This window comes from Hyperolius riggenbachi, chromosome 10 (genome assembly GCF_040937935.1).
Source record: "Hyperolius riggenbachi isolate aHypRig1 chromosome 10, aHypRig1.pri, whole genome shotgun sequence".
Lineage (NCBI taxonomy): Eukaryota > Metazoa > Chordata > Amphibia > Anura > Hyperoliidae > Hyperolius > Hyperolius riggenbachi.
The window spans coordinates 78670297-78691883 of record NC_090655.1 but is presented as its reverse complement, the minus strand read 5'-3'; the positions used below and the strand labels follow the sequence as shown (position 1 = coordinate 78691883).

Here is a 21587-nt window from a genome sequence, read left to right as displayed (position 1 = left end):
AACTGTAACGATAAATATAGCATTTACACTTTGTGGCTCATTATCTTTTTGAATAGACAGGACTCCTGTGGAATGAGAAGAAAAGCTCAAATATACTAAGATTGCAGGAACATAGCTACTTAAACCAAACAAACATATAAAACAGACATAAAATCAACATTATCTCCGGGCAATCACTCCTAACTGTCCCACGACTAGTAGGCCCAGAAACTCTCAGTGGCTTAACCAGGACCTCACTGAGAGAGGGGGTAATACCCGTATCACTAAACGCAAATTGGGTAAAGAACAGTTAAAGTGGTGCAGCAGTGAAGGACCGTTTCCCTGCCATTTTACGTGTTAGAGCGCCAAGAGCGGGGAGCGTTGTTCAATGGTTGTTTACGATATTTCTCCAATTGAGCGAGAGTGACTTGTAGGCCTAGTGAGTTCAAAAGAGATACTCCTTGCTTCAATGTAGATATGACGTGGACTTTGCCATCACAGGAAAGTAGAAGTTTAGTGGGGAATCCCCACTTATACTGCATCTGTTGCTCTCTGAGAAAGGCTGTTAGAGGAGCCAGGGACCTGCGTCGTTGTAACGTGAACTGAGACAAGTCAGTGAAGACTTTGATGTTGCTGTATGGATCCGGAAGTTGCTTATTCTGATGCATGAAAGAAGAAAAAGCATCTTTAACATGGTAAAATTGAAAGCATGCTATGGAGTCTCTAGGAATCCTCTCAGGTAGAAAAGCGGGCTTAGGCAGTCTGTGAGCCCGTTCAATTGTATACTCAATGCTGGAAAACTGAGGTACCGCTGACCTGACCATTTCTATCAAGTAACCCTTCAGTTGTGCACTATTTATCGATTCATCGATACCCCTGAATTTAAGATTACAGCGGCGATTACGGTCCTCTAGGTCAGCAATCTTCAGCTGAGTAGCCTCATTAGCAGAATCATGGCGTTCAAGCTCAGTAACAGTCTTATTGTGTTCCTCAATTAACATGGAGACACTGTCTTCAGTAAGTGACACACGTGCTCCCAGATCATCATGAAACTGTTGCATAGAGTTTGCTATAGTCAGTATCTTGTTTGACATGGAGTTTCCGCTTCGTACAATTTGCGGCATTACGCCGGCAGGCTCGTTGGAAGAAGGAAGCAGGCATGACTACTTAAGGCCAAAGTCGTCCTGTAACCAGAACCGGTCATATACATTAGTGTCATATTTTAATCTTCATAAATATAGCTTTTTTTTTTTTTTTTTTTTTTTTTTTTTTTTAAACATTGCATCATTTTCTTATAATTGCAGTTTCCACAATACACTCAGCATTTTAAATGATTTCACAGAGCAGGCTATCGACTCTCTGAACCTTTCTCTGCAGAAAAACCATAAACAAAGAAGAAATACAGTTGAGATAAGAGCTTCAAAAGACAGTGCTGTCCACACTTTATAAAGTCGCAGAGCTCACAGAAGCTATTTTGCATAAATCACTGAAGTTTCTGAACTCTTCCTGTACCGGAAACAGTATGAGACTCATATCTGTGCTGCTAATGTTTTATTTCTTAGCAGTACTACACATACAAATCATTATATCATACGTTCATTTTCACTTCAGATTCCCTTTAAGGTGAAGCCTTTGTGAATTCCGCCCTTCATGTTTTTGGGAAATGCTGGATTGCATGATGTTTTTGTACTTGTATGTTATGTATGGGGAAAAATGGCATAATTTATGTAGCACTGATCTACGCAGTTATAACTTAATAATAATAATAATAATAATAATAATAAAATTATTAGGGTTGGGTTGCCCTGTAACCCTGACTGGGTTGCATTATATATAAATATCGGCCTTGTCTGGATATCCTCCGATACAGTTTATATTTTTTACACTGTATCGGTTTCATAAGGAGTTAAAGCCGAATATGAATTTCTCACCAGCGTATATGAATGGTCTTCAAACACAAATTAACCTGAAAGTCCATTTACAGCATTTCATGCGTGGGTTGCTTTAGGAGTAATACGTGTACAGTATGTAATGCAGGAGGCGGAGAGATTAACAGCACAAATCCAATAGACATGCTTGCAGAACATGGCCATAAAGTGCACTGGACCCATCTCATTCTGAAATGTAATATTCCTTTCACCCTCCAGCTTTCAATCTGCAGCTTGACTTGTGTCATATTGCCGTGCTGATCTTTGCCTGCATTTATGTGTTATGTTTATTAGTCTTTTTGCCAGACTTATTCACCCAGAAATGCTGGAATTAGATGTCCGGGGCTTTCCTTGTTCTGCTTTTATGTGGTACATGTAGACCAATGAAAAATGGTGTCTCCTGGTCTAGGAAGATTGCCTGATTTATGAGAAAGCTACATAATCCATGGTTACAGTTAAGTCAGTGTTGTGTGGCAGCAAGACTGTGGCATCCGTGCCCCTTGATAAAATGCTTCAGAGCTGGGTAGAAAAGGCTATAAACGTTATCATTTCTCCTGTCCCTTTATGAAGAGGTGGTTTTTTTGTTTTTTTGTTTTTTTTATTTAACAGTTACTTTTACATCAAGACCAAGAGTAATGCGATACTATTAATTGAACCGGAAGTGCAAATAAACTTATGATTTCATTAATTGTAAGTGTAGTATGGATAATAAATTGAACATTAAGTCTCGGTTCACAGTGGACGTTGTGTTGTAAAGTTACATTGCAACATTACAACGCAACCCAAAAAGTGGTAACGCAGATTAACGCTCCATTACTGCTGCATTAGAAGGTACAGTAAAGCATACAGTCACTGAAAAGTATGCTTTCCTGTACCTGGTAACGTGTGTGTGTTACCATAATGCAACACGTTGCCATGCAATGCTAACGTCGCACGGTGAATTTCTCATAGACTTTTTTTTGCAGTGTGGTAAGCTGCGTTATAACATTTTTATAACACAGCTCCGCAACGTCCCACTGTGAGCCTAGCTTTATAGTACAGAAAGGTCTCTGACTTTTATTCTTAGTTTTAAAACTTTATATTTAAGATTGCATTAAACGGTCACAGCTGCAGGTTAGAATCCCTACTCAGCCTTTTAAGCTGACAAAGATACAGAAGTAATGACACTTTGAACTTTCCTGCATTGAACCTTGTTATCTCACTTTTTTTCCTGTGACAGATATTAGCCTTTTTAGCTTTTATTTACTTTTCAGGAAACCAGACTGAATTTGATAAGCTGTGTACAAACTTTTTTTTTTTTTTTTTTTTTTTTTTGCATAGATAACTCACATTTTTTTTAACTCTGGTTGTACTGGAAAACAGAAAGGAATTTGAGGTAATTTCTTAGTAGGGTTAGTACTACATGTGGATATGTTTATCTTATGTCATTTCAGGTGTGCTTTAAGATGTTGGAAAATGATCTGACTATAAAATTATCTTCCTTTGCTTTGGGTCTTGACTTGGTCTCCTTACCCGCTTTCTAAGTGTTATAAACAAATAAAAACTTACAGTACACAGGAAATGTGAGAAGTAATTTAGATGTCATGTGACAGTGTGCCTAGGTACACAGGGGATGTGTGATTATACCTTATAACAGCCCCTTGACACATACATGACCCTTCTCACATTCTAGGTTTAAATCCTTTAAAGTGGATCCGAGATAAACTTTTACTCCTTGCATAATAGTGTTCCTTACATATAGTTTATAGGGCATTCCTCAAGCCAAGTACTTTTTTTTTTAATTTGTTTTAATAACTTAATTCCCTGTAAACCAAAGAAGCCTCATCTACAGCTCCTCCAGTGCCTAGGCACTCTGAGACCCGTATAGCAAGTGCTTATGGGGAGCTCAGTCTGGGCAGGAGGAGGTGTTACTAGCCAGAGATTTCAGAGGCAGAGGGGAGGAGGGAGGGGAGTTTTCACAGGCTGAGGGCTGGAGATGCGGAACAGCTTGCCTGTGTGTAATGATCACAAGCAGAACATGGCTGCTCTCATTGTATCACAAGAAGAAATAATCATACACTGTTGAAGCTGTTTGCAGCTAGATTTGCTGTGTAAACCATCTAAACTTAAGATAAAATATATAGATAAGTTACTTGTTAGTTCTTCATCTCGGATCCGCTTTAATGAAACAAAAACCTTGCTTTCGAAATAATGTATTTGTCCTCCGGTATAGATTTGTGTCAGTCACTGTGTACACCATTGTATTAGGTTTAAATCGCTTCTATGTTCTTCTTGCTTGATCGCAGAGATCAGTCTGTTGTCCTCTCACGGCACTAGCTTATTTGATTTGATGCAGAGATAGCCGGGCTCCTGGCAATTGCAATGAAGGTGGGACTTGGCTGGGCTGATGGGGAGACCTGTCTGCAGCCAAGTAAGAAAAACACAGAGCTAGGGGTGGGGGACATTGAGAGTGGTGTATTGTATGCTATGACTGACATAGATTGCTCCCTTCTCTTTTTATTTATTTTTTTATCTGTTTTGCAGTCTCTGAGTAGAGCACCCTTTTTCTTAAAAGAAAAAAAAAAAGTAGGTAGTATAAAAAAAAAAACCACAACATATATTTAGGTATTCCTCTACTAAAAGCATCCTCATTTGGTATGTACTGGTGATGGCTACAGCTGCCACCAGGGACATATTGGCTCATAGTAATGGTTGGTAAATACAGTGTGATGAAATGTGCGGTGTCTCCCATCTGTAAATGTGGCAGGTGATATTGTTCTCCACACTGTGCGCTGTACCTCTGCACATGGGCCCATTGTGTTGCAAGGTAACTAAGGAAAAAGGGGTGGGGGTGCTGGAGGTTAACGTTGTTTGTTTTTTTTAATATTTTCTTGCAGGAGCATAGTCCGTAATGCAATATATTTTCAGTGATAATTGGGGGTCTAATTTTTAAAGCTTTCTATGAGGGAACAAAAAATGATTTGGAAGTAAAATTGCCTTATAAATATCTACACACCTGAGGTCCCTAGATGAGCAATAGAGCTATACATAGTAATGAGAAGGCAGTGATGTCATACACGTAATACCAGATTTATAGCTCTTGTCATTCCACCCTGTTTTCTCTTTGCACGTAGCAGTAAGGGGGCCCTTTCACACTGTGTTGCAACAGACAATATATAATCGTGACGCAATGATATTCCTATGAGGCTTTCACGTGTTTCATGTGTGCTGCCTACCTGTAGACTGCAATCTTTTGAGAGGCATTCACTATGGCTGTGATTCACCCTGGGATCGGAATTTTAGACTTAGATTTACACACATGTGGTAATAGTGCAGTGATTAACTGAAAAACAAGGTTTCCGTTCACCAAGACCTGTTCAGTAAAAGGTCTACCCAGCTGTGGAGTAGGTCATGCAGCAAGCTTTATTCTGCTACAACTGTTGAGAACTGATGTTCTCCCACTTCTGGCCAGATTTGTGCTGATTCTTCTGGTACAAATGGTCTGCCTGAGGCTCTGTACACATACATTTTTAAACTGCAGATGACTGGCCAATTTTACCACTGCCATGTAGTATGAGGGCCAAAAGATTTTGAATATTATGAATAGAGATGGCCCGAACGGTTCGCCGGTGGACAGTATTTGGCGAATTTTCCACTGTTCGCATTCTCCCCGAACTGCGAGCATATGGCGTGATCGACCCACCCCCTATACATCATAATGGAGCTAAACTTTGACCCCTTACCTCACAGTCAGCAGACACATGGCAGCCAATCAGCTAGCACCCCCTCCTGTACCCCCTACCACCACCCTATCAAAAACGCAGTTGCGGGGGCCATATTGGATTAATTCTCTGCTGGCTGCTGACTGTTAGGCCTGGGGCACACCAGAGGAGTTTTTCTGAGCGTTTTGAGTTTTTAAATCTGCTGCTAATGTTATCCTATGTGTCTGTGCACACTGGAGCAATGAGGTTTTGTAAAAACCCCATAGCATTACATTGGGAAGAGCTTTTATAGGTTTCAAAAGCTCTTCCCAATGTAATGCTATGGGTTTTTTTTTTTACAAAACCTCATTGCTCCAGTGTGCACAGACACATAGGATAACAGCAGCAGCAGATTTAAAAACTCAAAACGCTCAGAAAAACTCCTCTGGTGTGCCCCAGGCCTTAGTGAGAGCAGGGACAGACTTGCTGCAGATAAGTAGGGAAAGCATTAGCCAGGCCTGTGTGCTTGTTCCTCACTTTTACGATTACCGGGTTATGTAAAGGACACCAAACACCTGCTAGATAGTTTAGAAGCATTCCAGTGGCAAGAAAAACATTCATGGATTACTATAGATGTCAAATCTTTGTATTCCTGCATTCCCCACAACTTGGCGCTACAAGCATTGGATTTTCATCTTACCCGCTACTAGGACTACCCAGCTGACCTCTGTATGTTTATCTTGATGGCCGTCGAGTACCTCCTGGCCCACAACTATTTCATGTTTGACGGCAGGTTCTTCCTCCAGAGGCGGGGTGCCTCCATGGGCGCCAAATTCTCACCATCCCTTGCCAATCTTTATATGGGGTGGTGGGAAGAGCGCTATATATTTGGAGGAACCTGCCGTCTGCTGGATGATGTTGTGTGGTACGGGAGGTACATTGACGACCTGTTACTTATTTGGAGTGGCGATACTTTGGGGGTAAGATCTCTGGTTGATTACTTTGACAGTAACAACCAGAACCTTCAGTTCACTCATTCTGCCAGTAAAGAGTCTATCAGTTATTTAGATCTCACTCTGAGGGGTGATCCCAGTCGGGGCATTATTGTAACCTCCACCTACAGGAAACCATGTAGTGGTAACACTCTTTTGAGGGCAGATAGTTGCCATCCCGGTCATACCATACGCGGTATACCTGTGGGCGAATTTGTAAGGGCTAAGCGGAATTGCTCTGACCCATGTGAATTAGAGCAAGAACTGGATATGGTGGAGGCTCGCCTCAAGGCGAGGGGATATCCAGGATGGTGTATCAAGCGGGGTAGAAATAGGGCAATTAGAAGGTCCAGAATGGACCTTGTAAATCCGCCAGAACCCCGCCAACAGGAACCCCTTAGACCAACCTTTGTGACCATGTACTCATCCGAATATAAAAAAGTTATTGATATTATCACCAGGTATCTTCCAGTCCTGCAGGCAGATGGCGGTCTCATGCCAGTCTTGAAAGATGGTGTTAGGTTCTCAAGCAGAAGAGCTCCAACTTTGGGACAGGTTTTGTCCCCTAGTTTATTCAATCCTAGGCCAGCCCATAAAAATTGGCTGTCATCTGTTGGTTCTCAGTGTGGTATTTCGACCTGCAAATATTGCCGAGTACACGGTAAAACCAAGGTTGCTGTCTCTCTCTCAACGGGCCGCAGTTTCAATATTAAACAATTTATTAATTGCGGCACTAGATATGTTGTATACCTCATTACTTGCGGGATATGTTCCCTGCAGTATGTGGGGTGCACTATCCGGCCCTTGAGAGAGAGGCGGAACACTATCTGGGTGCGGGCTGGTACACCTCAAAAATCAGCAACGTGGCGAGACATTTCCGGGAAGTTCATGGGGGAGATATGACCAGCTTTTCATTTTGTGGTATCGAGAGAGTCACCCCATCTCATAGAGGTGGAGATCTATATAAAAGATTACTGCGAAGGGAAGCCATGTGGATCTTCGAATTAAACACTTGAACTCCACATGGTTTAAATGCTAGATGGGACCTTGCCACTATTACTTGATTCTTATTTCTATTTTTATTTTTATGAGAAACTGTTTTGACTTTGTGTGAATTGGTCCTTATAGGTCAGCACTTGAGAACGCTGTTCATTGTTTTTATTCTGCATCCATGCAGTTTTACTTTTGTATATTTGTATATGTGTTTTAACCTTGCATTCAAGCCCAATTGACTCCTCCCCGGTCGGGTGGGACTCATGGGCGGGCATCCCACACACATACTCCTACATATATGTCTAGATGGTCATTTGTTTGCTAGCTATGATTAAGGACGGTTAGTCTGAAACATGTCAGCTATGTGATGTTTGCCCTGGATGTTTTTGGATATGTCCATTAATAAAGGAAATCTTCACTGACAAGTGCGGACAATTTCTTCCTTCCTGTGACTTTTGGACTTGCTAACCAGGTCGTGCACTGTCGTGGAGTTTGGTGGGATGTAGCGGTGTCCACTCTATACAAGTTTCTTGTTCCTCACTTGCTGTGAAAGCATCCCAAACATCCCTTTTGAGGGCTAGCACATCGGTCTCTCTCTCTCTTTTTTTTTTTTTTTTTCCTTCTTCTTCTTCTTGTGTGTGACACTCCACAGCCCACTGACACCCAGTGTCAGTTTATACACTCAGGGCTCATTCACACTAGAGGCGGAGGCGCTTTTGGCCAATTTTAAGCGCAGGCGGTTTTTCAAAAACGCCCTGAAAACTATTACACAATGCTTCTTTATGGTGTAGTTCAGATTGGAGCATTCTGTCCGCTTTCTGGTCAGAAAAGTGCTGCCTGAGCAATTTTTGAGGCAATCTTGCCTCAATGGAAGGTATAGGAAAACTGCAAACGCTCACAAAATCGCTTTGTGGAGCAATTGCGTTTGATCTGGAAAATAATAAATACAATGTATTTAATCTTAAGACGCAACGAGTGAAAAACCGCAATCGCTCAGCAAAACCGCTTAGAAAAGCGGTTTAAAAAAATACAGCGCGCAGGTAATCGCTGGGAATCTGGGGTAGGGGTGGGGGGGACTCTTCAACAACCGGCCAACGTGGACGGAATGCAATGTGAACAAGGCCTCATAGTCCATGAACAGATTGTAGTTCTGCTCCCATACTACATGGAAGTATGTACTGCCTGAAAATTACATTTTATGATTGCTTAGTGGTCAAACTGATAATTATGGCATAGCTCATTAATGTCCATCTGGCAGCCTACAGACCCCATTTGGCCTGCCAGGCCTCCTGCTGTGGCCTTCCAGCCACTGGCTGTGTGTTCCCCATCAAAATTCCTGGAAGGCAGAGCAGCAGCAGAGTGATCTTGGCCCACTCTAGGCCGGCTGCAATGGGTGTTGAGTGGAAGCGGCGTGATACCCGCTCTAACCACACCACCAGGAACTCATTACTAGTTGGCTCAGTGTGAGGCGGGAGTTTTGTAGCCAGAGCTGTTGCACTCCGGTGACTAAAGACCAGAGATGGGCACTGGAGTGGCACTGTCCAGAGATCATACATTTTATAAAAGTCCGATTTGTGCACTAATTAGTGCAAAAGGGATGTTTAAAGAGAAACTTCATTCCATTCAGTAGCTGATGCCCCTTTTCTCATGAGACCTCTGTACCTTTTTCTCAAATAGATCATCGGTTAGGGGGGGTTCTGTATAGCTGATATTGCGATCAAACTCCTCCCACCGTGTGATGTCATGACCATGGTCCTGACAGTATACTGTCTGTGAACCTCGTTGCATTCAGGGCTGTGGAGTTGAGTCGGAGCAGTTTTGGGTACCTGGAGTCGGTGGTTTCATAAACTGAGTCTGAGTTGGATGATTTTTGTACCGGCTCCACAGCCCTGGTTGCATTGTGGGAAATAACAGCTTTTTCCCACTGCCAAACATGCAGCATTTCCCTCTGTGCATAAAATTCTCAGTAACAAACATTCTGTACAGATCATCTGTGCATAGAGCTCTCAGTAAGGGCTGGCGCACACCAGATGAGCTTTTCTGAGCGCTTTGTGAGCTTTTAAAATCTCTAGTGTTGAAAAAGCTCTTGTGGTGCGCACCAGCCCTAATACACATTCCGTACAGATCACCTGGCAGATCTAAAGATGTCACCCCAAGTGATACATTTCAGAAGGTAAATCAAGGAGAGGGAAGATTTTACAATGGGCAAACAGCCAGATCAGGTCACTATTAACCAATGTATGGTTACTGCATATACTCGAGTGTAAAGTCTAGAAATTTAGTTCTGATTCACTTCATAAAAGTATACGAGTCACGGGCAACACTGAGTAATGTGTGTACTATTAGTGACATTCCCATTTGCAGCAATTTACCCCGTGGTAAGTGATACTTTGAGGAAGGGAAATGCCAAGAAAACACAGGTCTGAAAGTCCTGGCCACAACAACTAACAAGGAAAGGGGCGGGGGAAATACTGGGCTGCATAAAAGGGAGTGAATAATTTCAGCACCTCGGGGGGCTTGGAGGAGGTATTGGCTGCACTTAAGGGACAGGAGGGGTTAATGGCTGCAATACTGTATGCAGTGCAGTCATTAACCCTTCTGGAGCCCCAAGTGCAGCCATAAACTTTGCTCGGTAGACTTTTATACTTGAGTCAATAAATTCCAGCTTGAAGGGAACCTAAACTGAGAGGGATATGGATATTTTCTTTTAAACAATACCAGTTGCCTGACTCTCTTGCTGATCAATTTGCTGCAGTAGTATCTGGATCTCACACCTGAAACAGGCATGCAGCTAATCCAGTCTGGCTTCAGTCAGAGCACCTGATCTGCATGCTTGTTGATAGGCTGTGGCTAAAAGTATTAGGCCCCGTTCACACTGCACGCGTTTCCAGCCGCGTTTTGGAAACGCGTGCAGGTGGCCGACACGCACGACATCAGACATTGCATGGAGTGCAATGTCTGATGTTCACACTGCATGCGTTCCGGACCTGTGCGGTCCGGGAACGCATGCTGCACGCATTTTTTGTAAAAACGCATGGCTGTCCCATTCACTTTCAGTGAACGCACGCACATGACGTGCGTTCCTGTGCGTTGTGTTCTGAACGGAACGCGCCTGCGTTCTGTGATGTGAACGGGGCCTTAGAGACACAGGATTAGCAAGAGAGACAGGCAACTGGTATTCATTTAATAGGAAAAATCCATATCCTGCTCAGTTTAGGTTCCCTTTAAGAGGGTTGAATATTGGAGTCGACTTATACACAAGGGCAACTTGTATTTGAGTATATATGGTAGATTTGGTTGGTGTTGTCGGGATACCCCAGAAGGGTAATAAAAAAAAAAATAAAAAAAAAGTATTGTGCCCACTTTTAATTTTAGGGCACTTGTTTCATTCGGTTTTAGATGCTCTTTGTATTCTAGGGTTATATTGAATGTCAGGCCTGCAGCGTATTCTTCGCCCCGTCTCTTTCACAAAGGTCCATGCAAGCTTGCTGAACATACATGTGTCCCTTCAGGCGTTTGATGGCAGTCAGCATCATTCATCATGCTGTATTTTATAGCATGTAATTGCTTGGAAAATGTAAAGCACTTCAATCCCCTTGAGAATAAAGGGCTGTGTGAGATTATTATATACACCACTCGCTGCCTGCATGGAATTCCCAGGTGCTTTTATCCAATAAGCTGAATAATTCCTTCAGAGGGCTGAACTGCATACGGTATTGTAAGTATTGCATTCATTCAGCTTCTAAATAAGATTACTGTAAAACAGATGAATGATTTATCACATGTAATATTTGCTTGCAGTTTGCTCACAGATCTATATTGTAATGGAGATAATGTAGAGTGCTGTCACCATACTCGGTCAGTGTCTAGGATGCCTCTAGGAGAACCTGATAAAGTACAAAAAGGATAGTGTTGCATCTATTCTATTTATGTAAACAGGAAGGATTAGAATTTCTAGCATAGTGGCTAAATGCTTTATACTGTTTGCTGTAGCTCTGGGAAGGGGTGTAACTACAGTGGAGCAGCCATTGCAGAGGAAGGCTCAGAGCTGTAAGGCGGCCCCAGTTACTACTTCACTCCCTCTGATACAGGAGTCCATCCTGATCAGGTGGTTTTGGGGCTATACTTGTTATGGGTGTGATAATTATGATGACCTCACTTGTTTTTATGACTCTTGCAAGAGGTTCCATCGGGCTGTTGGGGTCATCAGCGGTAAGGGAAATTGTATAAATATTGGGGGCGGGGGGGATCAATGTTTTGTTGGAGGGAGGGGCATGATTTGTAATTACGCCTCTGGCTCTGGGGTTCTCCACTGAGTTCCATTGATTCAGACATCATCTGCCTAAAGGTAGCCATACACAGGGGCGTAGCAATAGGGGTTGCAGAGGTTGCGACCGCATCGGGGCCCTTGGGCCAGAGGGACCCCGAAGGGCCCTCCCTCAACTACAGTATTAGCTCTCTATTGGTCCTGTGCTCATAATAATTACTTCTATAGATACTTTGAATAGTGGTAATCATTAACAAACTGCTTCCCATTCCCTTCTTGCACCTCTGACACTGTAGTTGCCATTGGCAGGTTTTGGTGCTCCGTATCAATTGTTATGTATAGTGTGCTTGGGGAGCCCCATTGTAAAACTTGCATCGGGGCCCACAGCTCATTAGCTACGCCACTGGCCATACATCTGGCGATGATGGGCAGATTTGTCCAAGAGACAAATTCCTGTCTAATTGAATCAGATAAGAGAGAGATCTGTCGGCTGCCCGTACACCGCAGGCCGATTCCCAATTAATTTCAGCATGAAATCTCTTTGGGAAGTGGCCTTGTGACGCCGCATACGACGGCATCGCCGCTCCGATGTCCCCTCTAATGATAATGTCCCCCTGGTGCCCAGGTGCAATGTATATGTTACCTTTCCACTAGTCCCTGCAGGCTTCGGGCACACTCCACTCGCCATACACACGCGCCACGTGGTTGCCTAGTAACATGGCCGCATGCATGACGTCTGACATTATACACACGGCCCTTACTAGGAAACCATATGGGGCGCACGTGTATGCACAGCGGAATGCACCTGGAGCCTCCAGGGACTAGCGGAGGCGGCGGAGAGGTAATGTATACATTGCAATAATCACAATGGTGGCAGTGGGATAACTAGGTAGCAGGACATGCAAAACCCACCTCAATAATGACTACAAAATACAAATCAGCCTAATATTAACCACTTTGCCGACCGCGCACTCATACCGCGCGTCGGCAAAGTGGCAGCTGCAGGATCAGCGACGCAGTTCTGTGTCGCCGGCTGCAGGCTAATTAATCAGGAAGCAGCCGCTCGCGCGAGCGGCTGCTTCCTGTCAATTCACGGTGGGGGGCTCCGTGAATAGCCTGCGAGCCGCCGATCGCGGCTCGCAGGCTAAATGTAAACACAAGCAGAAATAATCCGCTTTCTTTACATTCGTACAACGCTGCTAACAGTAGCAGCGTTGTACCAGATCAGCGATCCCCGGCCAATCATCGGCCGGGGATCGCTGTCACATGACAGGCAGGAGCCTGTTAGAGGCTGCACAGGACAGATCCGTTCCTGTGCAGCCTCGGATCTCCGGGGAAGGGAGGGAGGGGGGAAATTTCGCCGCGGAGGGGGGCTTTGAGGTGCCCCCCCCCCCGCAACACCCAGGCAGGCAGGAGCGATCAGACTCCCCCAGCACATCATCCCCCTAGTGGGGAAAAAAAGGGGGGCGATCTGGTTGCTCTGCCTGCACCCTGATCTGTGCTGGGGGCTGCTCAGCCCACCCAGCACAGATCAGCTAAAACAGCGCTGGTCCTTAAGGGGGGGCTAAAGGGTGGGTCCTCAAGTGGTTAATTCAGAAAATCTAGAAAATGTTATTAGAAAATTTAATAATATTAAAAAGCACACGGGATGGCCACCCTGTCACAACTCATCCGCCCTGGTACACACATCCACAAACTTCCGCTGGCATCTATAGCTAGCAAGATGAAAGGACAAGTCATGCCACTGAAGCTGCAATGTTCTTATGGCAAGTCAGTACACTCAATATTAAAACATCCAAGAGGTAAATATGCTGTATATTGTAAAGTTCAAACTGATAGCCAGTGTCACCGCCCTGGTATTATTCATAGGCCTCAAAGCCAAGCAAGGTTGTGCAAGCCACAGGTTAGTAAAAGCAACATAGAAACTTGCAATAGCATAGCGTGGTGGCAGGCCGCATAGCTCAGGAAAGGCAAGGTTGGCAGGGGCCGTCAACAGCATGCAGCACACCAAAGCACATATTGATCACAGATCCATTGGAGTATGTGAAAAGCTCAGTTTATCTCAACACATCCCGAGGCATAGAGTATATGCGATGTACTGGTCCGTCTCACCACATGTGGATGTCAGTTGGTGCAGAGGTCAGCATGGCAAATCCAGATGGCCACAATGGGCAAGTGATGTCCAGCAGTAGGAGAGTCCAGCGGGTGAGGACTTGAGCTACAAGCTAAAATGTAATGTATACATTGCAGCGGAGGGGACATTTATCATTGGGACTTGTAGCCCCGGGCGTTTTGCCGCGTTCTTCGATCATCTCAAAATTGCACAATGCAAGCAAGCAAGTCGGTCCAACATCTTGCAGCATGCCCGATTGACTATACGACCAATTTGGGGGCCGAAATTGGTCGCATTGTCGGCCGGGCATGTACCTGGTGGACGACTTTCATCCAATTCGATTATAATAATCGAATTGGATGGTTGATCAGCAGTTAAGTCGTCTGATGTATGGCCACCTTAAAGTTTGTACAGTATAATCTCGTTCTATTAATGGAATCGGGTATTTTCAAGTACAAGTCCAGGCCCCGGCCAAGCACCATTATAAGTATATGGGAGTAACACCTAGTTTAGTCAGCATATTAGAACTTCTGTAATGGTAAACCAGTTTTTTTTTTTTTTTTTTTTTCCATAGTGAAAATGATGTGGGCGCATGCATCATACGTCAGTCGGAGGCACAGTTTTGATGTGTTGCAGTCTGATGCTATGAGCCTTTTTAACCTCCCCCCCCCCAGACCCCCTTTTTTTCTCAGGGACCCATAATGATAGTGAAAATGGAACTTTAGACTGTAAATATATTAAAGAAAAAACACAAATATTACACCTACATAAGTATTCACTTACCATTGTACTTAGTTTAGCTCCTTTTGGCAGCAATTGCAACCTAAAGTCTATTTGGGTATGATGCAACAAGCTTTGCCCACCTAGATAGGGGAATGTTCTGCCTTTCTTCTTTGCCAGCCCTCTTTGGTTTCTCCAGAGATGTTGGGAATCAGGTTGGGCCACTCTAGGGCATTTTCAATGTTAACCTCTTGCACTTTTAAACTACGTACAACCAGACTTCCAGGGAAATGGGCAGATAAAACACTAAGGGCTTGATTCACAAAATGGTGCTAACTGTTAGCACGCTTGTGAAAAACCCCTTATCACGGCTAAAGAAACTTAGCGCGCTCTAATTAGCGCTCGCGCGCAAAGTGTCGCGTGCAAAACTTTGCACGCGCAAAGGCCGGTGCTCGAAACGTTGCACCAGGTGTGATAAAAACGGCGCACCCTATGCGCCTATAAGGTCGCATTGGATGTGCCCTAAACATCTCACCCATGCGACATTTAGGGCACATCCAATGCGACCTTATAGACGCATAGGGTGCGCCGGTTTCGCGCGCATCAAAAAAATAAAAAATGATCTTCTTCAGCTTGGTGCTTGCTAACTACAACTACTTAGCACCCTAGTTAGCACGCCCAAAGCCTTTAGGCGTGCTAACTAGGTTAGCACCGAAAAGTAAATGGGGCTCTAAAAGTGTTGTGATTGAAGGACATAAATTAACCAAGCACTGGAGTATTTTGTACCAAGTCGGCTCACCAAACGTCAAGGCCACTGTAGGGCATTCCCAGTTGAGCCTAAGCCGCTAATGTATGTTCTTGGTGTGCTTTGGTACATTTTCAACCTCAGATTTTGAGCACTGTGGAGCAAGTTTTCAGCATATCTCTGTACTTTGCTCTATTTAACTCTGACCAGTCTCCTAGTCCCCTGTTGCAAAAAAAACACTCCCACAGCATGATACTGTCAGCACCATGCTTAGTATTAGGCAAGTGATGAGCATTGCCTGGTTTCCTTCAGACACACAGATTAGAATTGAGGTCAAACAGTTCAATCTAGGTTTTGCCAGAAGAGAAAATCTTGTTCCTCACAGTTTGAGTCCTTCAGGTGCTTGTTTTCGAACTCCTAGCGAACTTTTATGTGTTTTGCACTATTAAGAAGCTTCCTTCTTGCCACTGTGCCAAAAAGCCCAGATGGATAGAGAGCAGCAGTTATGGTTGTCCTTAAATTCCGACCTATCTTTACACTGGATTTCTGGAGCTCAGCATGACTATGGGTTTCTTTCCCTCTCTGTCTAAGGCCCGTTTTTTCCTGAATTGCTCATTTTGGCTGGATAACTAGCTCTTGGAAGAGTACTCGTTGTGCTTGAAAATTATTGTAACCTACCGCGGGCCTGTGGTTTGCAACAACTAGAACTCTGAGTTCTGCAGGCAGTTTCTTTCTTTGACCTCATGGCTTGCGGCCTAAATCCTACGTTGCATCAGAGTTGGACAGCCATGTGCGGCATAGTATATAGTATTTGCTTGTGGTGGTCCCCAAAAGGTTAAACGTGACTACATAAAACAAAAAGTTTCTTTAGGGACTTTTTTTTTAAATTTGTATGTTATTAGGGTATATCAATATTATGTTTGCAAATTAGGGCTTGTAATTCTTGATCTAGTATAAACAAACGCAAATAGAAAAAATACATCTTTGTTTCCAAATAAAATATTGTCTTGTACTTGGGACACAATATAACTGTAATAACCGGGACAAATGGGCAAATAATTGTAATAACTGGGACAAATGGGCAAATAAAACATGTCAGTTTTATCTATCTCAGTACATTTTTATTTTAAAACTATAGTGGCTAAAACCTGAGATTTTTTTTCTGATTACCCCCTTTTTAAAATGCATCTAAAATAAAATTCTTCTTAGTAAAAAGTACGACCCAAAGAAAGCCTAATTTATGGCGAAAAAAATCATTTTGGTGTCATAAGTGGCAAGAAATGTTATTGGTGAATGAATGGGAGGAACATGAAATGTGAAAATATGGGAAATAACCTTTTGGGAAAGTGGTTAAAATCTATTGCCCCTGATACTTCATAGAGATGGGAAAATTGGCCAGCAAGTCAGAATTAGATGTGTGTATGCATCCTTAGAGTCACATTCAAATACGTCTAGCTTAAAATGACTGGGATTGAGAAAAGTATTGGACTAAGATGAGGTTAACACTAGATTTGCAGTTAGTCTAGGAATTGTTGAGGCAAAACGAAGTGTCTGACGGAGCAAGCAGTATGTCTGCAGTGAGTCTGCACTGGAATTTGAAAGGATAATTTCAGGAGACCGTGATCCAAAATGTGTACCAGTCCTAATTATGCCCAGTTCTTGTTCTCCTCTATCTTTGCTCTGGGAAAGGAATGTACCAGTCAGAGTTTGACATTCAGGAAAACGCACTGCTTATGCTTTACCCCCCTCCACTATATCACATAACTGACAGCAGAACCTCTCTAGGGCAGAACAGAGAAAGGTCTTGTTATGCTGGCCACACTCTGTCACATTGATTTGGCAGAGATCTGTCAGATCATCAGCATTTATGAACAGTGGAGGTGATCACTAAAGACAATGAGCAGTGATGTTTCACAGTGATGCCTTTTAAACATGCTGTCATGTGTAGCGAACATCCTGTAGCTGATTGCATGATTGCTCCTTTGAAATTGGCACAGTTTAGCCTCATTGCACATTTTCCTCAGTTTATCAAGCAAAATCTGCCCGGTCAGTTTGCCAGTGTGTGGTCAGTATTTCACAAATAACCTGTGCTTAGCTGAGCTTCGGGAGTAGATGAATAACTGGCTAGACCAGGGGTCGGCAACCCGCGGCTCCAGAGCCGTTTGCGGCTCTTTTTCACCTTCGCCGCAGCTCCTAGCCCGTGGCTCCGGTGTCAGTGGCTGCGTCGCCCGTGTCAGCCGGCTCAGCCGCGGCTCCGGTGTCGGTGGCTGCAGCGCGCGTGTGCTGTCGCTGGCCGGCAGCCTATCAGAGAGGCCGCCGGACCAGTGCAATGCAGGGCTTCAGGCGGCCATTTTCCCATAGCCCTGCAGTGTAATGCAGGGAGGACGTGACGTCGGGAAGGAAGAGGATCGTGGGAGTTGCGCGCCACAAGGAGGTCGGGACCGAAGGTCGGGACAGGAGGAGATCGTGAAAGGAGGTCTTCTGATTAGGTGAGTAAATGAGTTTTTCTTTTCAGATCTTGCTGAAGGATAGTGCATATGGGGGTCAGATCTGCTAACGATTTGTGCATATCGGGGGTCATATTTCTTCAGATTAACAGCTAACTGCATGATCCTGTATATAGCATTAAGGTAAGAAACAATATATGCAGTGTTAGATTTGTTTTATAATGGTTTTGTGGCTCCCAGTTTTTTTTCTCTTTTCGGAAACGGGTCCAAGTGGCTCTTTATGTCTTAAAGGTTGCTGACCCCAGGGCTAGACCCAAATGCCGACTAAACTGAGGTTCTTGTCATCAGAGGTCAGCACTCGACAGCAAAGCGGTTCCTATGCAAATTAATGAAAGATACATTTAGACCTGAACAGTGTTGGAAGTATCAACAGGATTACTCCCTAAGGCCCCGTTCACATTGCACGCGTTCCCGTCCGCATTTCGGGAACGCGTGCGGGAGGCCGACACGGACGACATCAGACAGTACATAGACTACACTGTCTGATGTTCACACTGCATGCGCTCTGGACCTGTGCGGTCCGGGAACGCATACTTTTAGTGAATGGGATCAGCCACGCAACGCACAGAGACACACATGATGTGCGTTCCTGTGCATTGTGTTCTGAACGGAACGCGCCTGCGTTCTGTGGTGTGAACGGGGCCTAGCTGTGTTCTACCCAGGCTCTTTTAGCCGGGTGCTCCACCTGGCTAATTTTTGTAAGCACCTGGCTGTCATTGGCTTGCCTCATTGTTTTCCTATGCTGTAAGCAAAGTTGCGCCGGCCCTTCATTCCCCGGTTGCACCACCTAGCAGATACTTTTTCATGCCACCCGGCTGTAAAAAAATAAATAAATAAAAAAAATAATAATGGTGAGAACATTGCCTAAACTGCAGTACAGTAAAACAACCACAAGATGTCACTGTAAAATGTGATGATCACCTCTATGACATAATTTCCTGTATTCACTCTGTGTTCCTCCCTGTTCTAAGTAAGCTGCATTGGTGCTGTATGAATTTTCTCTGCATATTTTTCTTCAGTAAAGAGTAATAACTTGTGATACTGGGTGCCTATTGTCATATACCGACCACTCAAAACTGTCAAACAGCTCAGGCATGCACAGCCTGGGGGTCAGTCTTTGTGAAACATCGTCCCCATCGTCACATAACGCTGATCTTTCACTCACTCACCCCTCTCCCCCCAAAAATCACAGATCTGAAGGATCTAATAACTTGGTCACCCCCAGAGTCCATCTGAAAACCTTTGGAGTCGGAGCCTTCTGTCATACTGCCCCTGCACTTTAGAACTTCCTGCCACACCAATTAGCACATTTCCACTGATAAGTCACCTGTTTAGTCTGGCATTTATGAGCACCTGACTATTTCCGCTGTAACAGACAACCCTGCAACCCTGTATTGATCTGAGAGATATCTATGTGCTTTGAGTCCTATGGGGAAAAAAGTGCTTTACAAATGTTATCTATTTTCTTCTTTCTCTTCTTACCTTGCCTTAAACCCACTTTCCTTTGTGTCATAGCGATTTGCCATGGCTTATCCAGGTGTTATAACTCATCACGGCTTGCAATTGTTTATTCCAGCGCCATATTTCATAATGGGTTTTTAATAGTCCGCTATCACCACTTATTTTGTCTTAATAATGAAATACCCTTCTGTCATGATGATTTATATTGGCTTTATAATGCTTAACCTTATTTCCTGTATACTTACTCAGACTTCATCATGTTTAAACGTGGCTTTGTAATACCTTTCCCTGTTGTCCTAATTTAAACTGGCTTATTCATAATAGCTTATCTATGCTTCTTATTTAATTAACCTTCCTTTATAAGTACTCTGGTGTCATAATCATTTTTCCTTTGTAATTGCTTACCCTGGTGCTATAATGGTCTCTCTCTTTTTTAATGGCTCACCCTACCCTATGATTTCACTATAGCACTATAGCTGTTCCTGGCATTATAGCAGTTTACCGTAATGTCATAATTCACTCAGGCTTCATGACGGATGGCCGCAGCTTTTCTGTTACTTTTCATGGTCACATTATAAACAGTGCCTGCATAACCGCTTACATCAGCCTTTGTAACAGCAAGATCTGGCTTTATAATTTTGCTCACTTTTTTTGTAGTCCAAACTATCCATGTCCTAAAATGGCTTATGGTATTCTGATATCATTATATCTTACTTGGGGATCTAACTACTAGTCTACATAGTAGGTTATCCAACTGTCCCTGGTTTCATAATAGTGCTACCGACACATCAGAACGTTGTGTGGCTTAGCCTGGTGTAACCCCAGTGTCCCTATAATTTGACTTTATACTTTACAGTGATGACCTAAGAACACACTAGCTTCACAAAAGGCCACTTTGTTGTCACGAATGTAAATCTGTCAACTGACCACGCTGATCACATTTCTCAGGAGTTCTCCTTGGCAGGGCCATCCCTAGATGTAAGTAATGAATCCTATGCCAATTATCTTAAGCCTAACTGGACAAATAGATTTGTCCAGTGTAGTTGTGGAGATTGCACCACCAGTTTGTTACTAAATGAGGCATATGTGCTTTCATTTTAACCGTGAAGAGTTGTAGAATACATTTTGATGTGTCTTAAAGCTTGGGTGCACGTCACATAAAAATGGGAAGGGACAAACTCGGTCCAACATAAAAAAAAATAATTTTTAAAACTATGATCAAACTTGGGAACGTTTTAGCAAAACTTCAAGAGACATATCAGGGTTAAGATGTTACCACATAAGTTGTAGAATGGAGTATAGAGAGTTTTAGGGTTGAGGCCCATGTTTTGTGTATTCTTTTTAGTCACAAACTGAATCAAAAGCAATTTTTCGCATATTCTGTACCAAAATAAAAAAGACTTGTAAAATGAAAACAAAGCAACAGAATATAAGAGAAATAACATGTATTACCTCAGGAACTTGGCATTTTAAATATGTATGCCATGAGGGTATATAACTATTATTTTTGCAAATAAGGTCACATAATCATTGATGGTGTACAGTGAGAAAGCAAAAAACACAAAACAGAAAAAAGTACCTTTTTATTTCCAAATACAATATTGTCACCATACATTGTGCAAGGAACTTAATCTAAATGTTGTTATAACCAGGATGGATGAACAAATAAAATGTGTGGGTTTAACTTATTCTTAGCACTGTTTATTGTAAAGATATATTGGATGTAAATGGAGAAATAGTGTTTTTTTCCCCCCTTAATTTCCCTTTTTAAAATGCATAGAAAATACAGTAATTACTTAACAAAATTTTCACACACTAAAAGCCTTCTTTGTCCTGAAAAAAACAATATATCGATCATTTAGGTGTGATTAGTAGTAATAAAGTTATTGACGAATGAATGGTTCCTATTATTCCCATGATATGTGAAAATTGCTCTCATCTTGAAGTGTACAGGGACATTGGCATGATTTATACTTACCTGGGGCTTCCTTCAGCCCCATGAGGTCCCTGGGCTCCCTCACTGTCGTCTCGAACGGATCTATTCAATTTGAAAAGCTCCTGTTACACTGGCCAGTCCACGGCTCCTGCACTTGCGCCAGGCCATGCGCGCACTCCCATGCCCGGGAGCGTTCTGATCCTGTGTAGTATGCTTTCAGGCACGGGAGCGCAATGAGAGGAGCGAGCGCTGCCAGACCACACATG

General features: G+C 43.4%; 1 protein-coding gene across 1 annotated transcript in view; it reads left to right on the top strand.

Moving 5' to 3' along the window:
• WDR11 (WD repeat domain 11) overlaps positions 1-21587 on the top strand; it is a 158566-nt gene that overhangs the window by 10976 nt on the left and 126003 nt on the right. The gene's annotated exons all lie outside the window — the stretch shown is intronic.